Here is a 9,173-nt window from a genome sequence, read left to right as displayed (position 1 = left end):
TTTTCACTAGGTCCAAGGATTTGTATAGTACGATCTTACTATTCAAATCCTTGCTAGGTCCAATTTCTATTATACTATCAGAATTGTCACTTGAGTCAATTTCTATTATCAGAATAACCATAACTGGCATGTGTGTTTCAGTTACATGTCCTGTCTCCACTGATCTGGGTATTTTTGTATTTTATGAGTAAGTTTTATCATGAGGTCATTAAATTAAAAAAATATATTGTGCATCAATTTTTTTTTATTACTTGTAAAGTATATATGATTGCTTTTCAGAAAAAAAAAATCTATATAAATATCAAATTGATAATAAAGTGTCACTGGCTGCACTATTTTCAACCTAAATCATTAAAAATTGATCCCTCAAATGCCCTAGATTAAACATATCCCTATATCAGAAACTAGTAATTTCGTTCAGAAAAATTCAACATCCATACTATAACTTATTGTACAAGTTACGGGAAAAATCAACCAAAGCAGAACTGCCTCAACGGCCGAAACGTCTTGTTTACACAAATTACAATTTTCTAGGTCCATATACCACAAGTTATATACTAAGATCTACGAGTCATCTACTGGATTGGTCCTGGACAGATTTATTTTCATATTTAATTTACTGTTATCTGTTATTATCCCTTTTTAATTCCTTGTTATCTGTTTTTCACCAAATCAATTCACTGTTTTGTTATGGGGACCCCCCTTGCCCCCCTCAATTCTGGCTTTGATACAACGGGGCGAAGGCGTCGATTTACTGACGTCTCGCGGAGAGCAGATTTAAAGCTCCCAACGCTTGTTTCGCACACAATAGTGTCCTCAAGATGGTTCCAGTTAATAACTGTGGACACAAAGAATGAGTTTGAGTATTACTGAGTTTTACTGGTGGGAATGTCAAAGCACCTAGTATTGTTCCTCACTTGTTTTTCCGCTATATTTGCTGCCTGGTAATTTTCAAACTTTTTCGCTGTGATGGTTCGTCTTGGTCTGCAATGGCTGATTTTAAAAAGTCGTCTGGATCGATAGCAGGTACCAAACCCTCAACCACCTTGTACAAAAATCATGATAAGTTTTTGGCTAGTGTGTCTGGATTTTAGTTCTTGAAGTTCCAGTTTGACGAACATGTCTGTTACGCAGCCATCTTCTCTTGTTTTTGTAGTCGCCTGTTATCATGAAAGCGTGTTGCTTGTCGTTGTATTCGCTCTACTATGAGTTTGTTTGAATCTACTATACTGTAGGGGTCCCATAATGTTGCTGCATATTCCATTGTTGATCTAACTAAGGAAATGTAAGCGATTTTCCTACATTCCTGCGGGCAGTATCTTAAACTCCTTCTGAGCCAGAGGAAGCCAAGGGTTGAACTTGCCTTTTTTGAAACGTTTTTTATGTGCGTGCTCCACGTCAGGTCTTTTGATATCTGCACTCCTAGGTATGGGTTGTTCTGAACTTGTTGGAGTATCTGGCCGTTGAGTGTGTAGAATCTCCGGCTTTTGTTTTTGATGCTCAGGATGTAGCATTTTTGTAGCGTTAAATCGCATATCCAATTTATTTGCCGCCAATCTTCTAGGTTTTCTAGGTCTTCTTGCAGCAGCTTGGGGTCTTTTTCTGTTTTGATGGTTCTATACAGTAGGCAGTCATTTGCGAACAGCCGTATAATCAGCGGCGTAGCTTGCATATATGCTCAGATGCTCAAGCATCCACATCATTTTGACAGAACTTGCAAAAAATATATCATATATATATAAAACGTCTGAATAGTTTTTAACGATTTTCCCCAAGAGGGCGCTGGATCGTAACGAATAACGACACATGTACACAATAAATAAATTATATAAATGCATAAAAACGGTGTACACAACAACTCCAAATACAAAAAAAAACTATAAATGTAATTATTTATAAATATTTCGGATAACAGATATCCTTCCTCAGTGAGATTCTGATGTTAAATGAATCATCTTTAAGTCTTCTTAGATTAAAATGTTACAATCTTGAAATTTATACAATAAAAAAGTCAAACCAAACATCAGTTAGGACGCTTGCACGGCCATTCTAAAAATTTTATAAACATGACATAGGTTATATGGCTTTCAAATATATGCTTTAAATACAAATTATAATGTATGATATGAACTTGCACAATTCTAAAACTTTAACGGGAACGACAATTATGATGGTACAAGAATTATTACGTCTATAAAATTACCAAATAGAACGATCTAAATTTATAAATATTTTAAATTGACAGAGTAAAGTAGCTGCAACAGACTCTGACTATTTAAAGATCGCGAACAAACAGCCGACCCGTTACAATGTAATAATAAGTTTTGAATAGGTATAACTAGAAGAACGTGGCTTGGTACTTATACATCCCTAAAAAAATTAAGCAATTTAAATTGGTATCTTCAACAAGTTTATTTAATGGATGAGAAAGGTTAAGAAATAGAAACAGAAACTGTAATAATAAGTAATATAACCTAAATGTGAAGCACTACACGGAGTCGAACTACATCTTTTCATCATTTATCCCATTTGTTGCCAAAGTTGTTAATTTCTTATCCAAAACCTTTCACGAGCGAGTCTATCCTCCTTAGACCAAGCAGAGTTGTGGTCAATGATTTTAATGGTCAGTCGATTTAGATCTGCCTTGGTGTGGCCAGGGGATCTCAAATGTCGACTGAGAGGGAAGTCTGGCTTGCATTGGTAGTCGCTACGATGGACGTTCATTCGTTTGTGAAACGCCGGCTGTTCTGACTCGCCACATTTCGTGATGATTCAGTGATTCTTTATATCTATAATAAATCAAATTTTTCATACAAAAGGGGTGGCCAGGGCCCCCAGGCACCCCCTTGATCCGTCTATAGGACCCAACATAAAAAATAAGAAACCATTATTATAGCAAAACAATTTACGAAAAAGAAATACGACTAATGTGAACCAATGACTTCACAAACGGCAAAATTGCGGAATTGCGGGTACTTTATTCATTAGCTAAATCACGTGACCTATACTAAATCCGCCCTTTTGTGCGAGTTATCTCCCTGTTATTTACTAAAAAGAACTCACATGCCAAACACACGTAAAAGGAAAATTGCTTTCAAGCGACTTGCCGACGGAAACTTTAGTGGCACTGACCGTACAGCGACAGAGACAGTCGAAAGGAGAGAAGTCTTACCTGAAACATATGATGTCGAGCTGATAAGTGCTTGCCGCAAGCTGAAAAGGGTATGTTTTTCTCCTAGGTTCTGATAGTATGACCTTGAGTGAGTCTGACTTAAAATTAACTCATTGTTGTTAAGTAATAGAAAGTAAAATCACAAAAATACTGAACTCAGAGGAAAATCAATTCGGAAAGTCCATAATCACATGGCAAAATCAAATAACAAAACGCATCAAAAACGAATGGACAAGAACTGTCATATTCCTGACTTGGTACAGGCATTTTCAAATGTAGAAAATGGTGGATTGAACCTGGTTTTATAGCTAGCTAAACCTCTCACTTGTATGACAGTCGCATCAAATTCCATTATATAGTCACCGATCCGTGAACAAAACAAACAGACATAATAGGTAAAAATGTCAAAAATAGGGGTACAGCAGTCAACATTGTGTTATCATCTTAATCACCATAAAAACAACAAATGTAACGAAGAAGCACAAAAAGGCATACATCAAATTAACATCCTCATTTTGATTATATTATACGATTATATTTGTCTATGTAAAATGCACCCATCAAGGAAGGAGGGTATGGGTACTGGTGTAAAATTGCGCGTTTGAAATTCGCACAGGTAGACATGAAATAATTTTGTCGTTCAAAGAATGACGGGATGCATAAATACAGTCACGCAAAATAGATATAACAAACACTGACTTAGCAGTTAAAGTAATAATAATAAATAAAATAATAGTGTGGTTCAAAGTATGACGTGATACATAAGTACAGAGTCACGTAAAATGTATATCACAAAAAAAGTTGGTTAACAGTAAAAGTAATATTAATGAATAAAATAATTTTGTCATTCAAAGTATGACAAGATACATAGGTACAGAGTCACATCATAAAATAATTTTGTCATTCAAAGTATGACAAGATACATAGGTACAGAGTCACATAATAAAATAATTTTGTCGTTCAAAGTATGATGGGATACATAAGCACAGAGTTACGTCAAAAGGATATCTAAAAAAACAGACAACAGTAAAAGTAATATTAATAAAGACAAATAAAAGAATAATATAACACGTAATTAAGATGATAAACAACGTCAGTACGCAAAATCTATACTTCAAGACCATCGTGTATTATTTGTGAAGTTGATACGGAATATTTATCAACAAGTTCTGGGTACCTTCCGATGAACTTTTTTAGAAAAAGGACGAGACGTTCTTTGACATACCCCTGGTTCATCAACTTTCTGCTCAGACACTGGTGACGTTTTACAAAGTCTGAGTAGGAGCTGCAAGCTCTTGAATACCGAATAAGTTGGGAAATGTATATTCCATATGCAGGTGAAGTTGGTATGTTGCTACTAAGGTGGGGGAAATTGATAATTTCAAAATCAAAATCGTCTCGTTTGTCATAGATTCTGGTACTAAGATGACTGTGTATGTCAAATTCGAGGTATAAGTCTAAAAATGAGGCGGATGAAGCCTATTGTAATAAGTTGAGAACGCGTCGTTTTTTTTTTTTTACAAGGGATGATGATGATGATGGATAGCGACTTTATTACGTCCAGCGACAAATATTAATATGTATATTCAGGACAAGAACAGGTTAATATCAAAGACTAAGATAGGCTCTTGCTTTGGGACAGGCGTATAAAGACTAGTGTGGCTGGTTTTAACATGCGAGTGCTCAACTTCACCTTTTTTTTTCATCTGGGACACTATGTTTCCCTAAAAGTTGATAAATTTCTAAATTAGGCTTTCTATCACGTCCGCGTTCTGATATCTATTTATAAATATTTCACTTCAGGCACAGTGGTAATCGACAAAGCGTTTAAAAGAGGATGTTTTATTCCCAGATAAAAGAGCTCATAATAAATTGATTGATACAATGTATTATCATTATTTTTTTTTACAAATAATTCACCAAAACAATATACATCGTTACAATAGTATAAATTGCACCTATTATGAAAAAAATTTCACCTACGTTTTTTTATTATTTCGACAAAAGTTTCCTTTCTGTGTTTATTTTGTAGAGGTATCATTGTTAACACCAATTTAATTTTGAATTTTGAAAAAAAATGTCGATTTTAAAAGCTCACTAGAGCTTGTGTTACTTTGTTTACAATACATGTATCGACAATAAATGAAACTTTGATTTTGAATCCATATTGAATCAAAGAAAAATTTGTGTCGACAATAAATGAAACTTTGATTTTGAATCCATATTGAATCAAAGAAAAATTTGTCTGAACAGACCTCCAAACGATCCAGGATTCCGTAATGAGGAGTACCCAAATTGCAACGGCCATACTTAAATGCAGTTATTAAAAATTGAATAACGGATGTTTTGTTCCATTTCTCCAAATATAAAGATTATAGAATACATTGATAGAACGTCGCTAGCCAATGTATTTTCTTTGATATAAGCATACACTAGATGATGCCCGCGAAATTGCAGTACAATTTAGCAAGTGTTGAAACAAAAAGTGGGGACACAGTAAGGATTTGGATACGGTTAATGCATTTAATTCTAACTTTTAAAAGAGATGAAAATTAGGAACATTATACAAAAGACCCCATAAATTTCGGTTTGAAAATACGAATATTTAATACCATTAAGAAAAGTGTGGCTAAATGTGATTTTCAGTAGTTTTTTACCCTTTAAACTCATGGACTTTACCGAAAGGGATCAAAATGAATAACACAATGGAAAATAATCTATCTTAATCGAATGAAAAATAAAATCTATACCACTTCCAGTGGCGGATCCAGAAATTTTCATAAAAGGGGGCCATTGACTGCCTAAAAGGGGCTCCAGTTATGCTTCAGTGATTCCCTATTTAATCAACCATTTTTTTTCCACAAAAAATATTCAAGGTAAACTTATAACTCATACTACACTCTTTATCTGTTTATTGTGCTAAATATTTCGCCAAGCTTGGGTCTTTTATCTCTTATTAGTCTTAACGGAAATTACAGGTTTGCGAAGAAACATTTATTACGGCCAGTACGATCACTATGGTAGTCTTAATTAAGATGGTAGTGCAATAGCCCAACAGGACGCAATTACGACTGGACACAATTACGAACGATTTCCAATGTTTGCCCTCCGAGATCATATTTATTTATATTTAACAAGAAATATTTTTATGAATAAAAATCCTATTAAAATTCCCTTGTTTTCTTGATAATACAATTTATGTGCACTTGGTGACTGTTGATGACGATGACAAAATCATTCTGAAAATAATATAAGAACGGCAATCTGGCCTGCAAGTTATATAAAAAAAAACCATAAAGGTAAGTGCATATTGCCTTCTTTTGTTAATATATAGAAAAAAAAATATCTCCTGATTCTGTTCATATGCGTGATGCCTTTTATCTTGCCCAAATAACTACACAATTGACGTTTTTAAGACTCTTGTGACATTATTTATGGTCAAAAGAAAATATGTTAATTTTATTGAAAAGTCCAGAAAACTCCGAAAGAAATGTTGACCTAGATAAAATAAATCATAGATGAATGATAAGTACACCACCGAAATGGATAAACTTTAATTTAGTACTCCTTTAAAGGAGGAACTTACACACAAAAAAAAAAACAGAAATTTATCTTTCCTTTACACATGACCGACATTTCGTCTGCAACCACTGCTGAAGTAATTTAAGTAAAAAACAAACTTGTGCATCTTATTTTCCTATGAAAATGTGTTTTAGATAAAGATTAATGTATGCTTTATCAATCTAGACTGTTGTCATTGATTTCTTCTGCAAGATATATCAATATAGTGCTGTTCGGAATTGCGTCCATATGTGGCCTCTCTTGACCCGTAAAACGAGGTCACACAAATCTTACTAAAGTATGCTAACGTGAATAAAAATTTATGTGGGATATGATGCAAAATGGAAAGCCATCATACATCTTAAATTCTATGGTATAAACAGTTCAAGAAAAGCAGTCTAGATAAAAAAATATTAATCATAGTAAGTTCAAAAATCGTTCGTAATTGTGTCCGTGAGGCTATGTATATTAAAGAAATATAAAATATCTGATAAAGTAGTAGATCTAAAAGCTACAAGTATACATAAAAAAAAAACTGGCTAGACGAAACAAATATGTTGGAGAATTATGGAATATTATTATAGTCCTTGGAAATTCATTATCAAATCACCATTCAATAAATAACTCAATAATATTTGTTTAAACATTAATAATACTTGCGTATAAAGATAATTTCGGAAGTTGCTGCATTTAGAAATATAAAAAGCACTTGTTCAAATCTGATGAAAATCGAATGGAAAATCGTATCGTGTGAACAGAACGCTGTACGATTTACCTGTGCGACGAAGTCAAGTCGAATGGAAAATCGTATCGTGTGAATGCACCTTAAGACCTGAAATTGGTTGGAGTTGGCAAACCTCTTGAGAAAACAAGAAAAGCGTAATCAATAATCTTATACTATAGTTTTCAAGCCGGATTGAGTCGGTCAGTCACTTCTAAAAAAGAGGGTGTTCTAACTTGTAGTTTTTCTTTAGAAACGGCACTTCTCATTGACTGGTAGCGATAACAATTAAACAGACGCGATCTCACCATACGGGACTCAAACAAATTTACTATATTTCACAAATTATAAAAATTATAAATTCATGTCACGAATGAAGAACATACGTGAACAAATTTTAAAAGAAATTGTGTTTACACATTAAGAATTTGCATTTCACAAATCAATAATAATTGAATAATTAATTTATGGCGGATATTCCCTTCCATAATACAGGCGCTTATTAAAAGTTGGGGCGTCCCTCCGGCTATGCTGGATGTTAATGTAAGCAGACAGTCAAGCTCAGTTATTAAAATTGTAGATGTTAAATATAACCAGATATCTCGTGTAGGGAGAATGTCCTATTCTCTGCACATTTAACCTTTGTAACATTTCACTCTTAAATGGTGCCATTGTATTTCGGAAGGCAACATGTTTTTAAAATTTCAACGACTTTTATTTAAAACGACCCTATTACATAAACAAAATTAGTGGAGATTGAAGAAGTTCTTACTGAAGTCATATAAAAAAAAATCGGTCTTTACGAGCTCTTATTTTTTTTAGATTAAAACTCCAACTAGTGTTAGTCCCGTTAATAAACGTAAAATATTAGGTCCAATCCATCATTCCCGGTACGATACTAGTAACCTATCTACAGTATTTATTCTTAATTCAAATAATGCGTGGAATATTTAGCACTCCTGTGTGTGTGTCTTAAGTGAAGCTCGACCCCTAAAATTTATTAAAAAAAAGCTCTGATAACCAGAGAATAAGAGAATGAAGAGCTTTTAAAATACCAGACTGACTTGAAAAAGGGAAGCCAATTCTGCTCAAAGCCCGCCGTGCAAAAAAAAAATCACTTCTGAAGAACAACGTCTCTATGGACGTTATATAGAAAATAGTAAATTGGTCATATATGTAATTCATGTTTTTCTATGCTTAACACGTATTTTTCATATGTTATATTATTATTCATCATCATATCACACTGACGCATGACTAATTCATAATCAAGCACACCTTTTTACCTGCATGCTTTCTAGCTACCGCCAAAAAAAATCCCTGCTTACCTGTAATGTATTTTCATACCTGTGTATTTGTATTCAGTCGTTGGATGTGTTGCGCCATATTATATATATTTACAGAAAGGTAAGCTAGTGAATAGATGGTTTATTATAGTGTCATAATCTAAATACACATTATCATATACAATATAAAAATCTTTAGAACCATATTAGATACGGAGGTCTTTATGACAAATGAGACATTTTCATCCTTTTCCAAAAAAAATAAATATGTAGGACTCTAAAGTGCGAAAGTACTCTAAAGTGCAATGGTTTAGCTTAGTAAGATGGTATACGGCTACGCTAAAGTGCGATGGTGTCGGACACTTAAAGTCATTGGCAGTTCCAGGAGGGGGGTTTCCGGAGGTTGGAACCCCTTTTTTTGGACGATCAATGC

The sequence above is a fragment of the Mytilus galloprovincialis genome, chromosome 4 (genome assembly GCF_965363235.1).
Source record: "Mytilus galloprovincialis chromosome 4, xbMytGall1.hap1.1, whole genome shotgun sequence".
Taxonomy (NCBI): domain Eukaryota; kingdom Metazoa; phylum Mollusca; class Bivalvia; order Mytilida; family Mytilidae; genus Mytilus; species Mytilus galloprovincialis.
Note: the sequence above shows the minus strand (reverse complement) of the source record.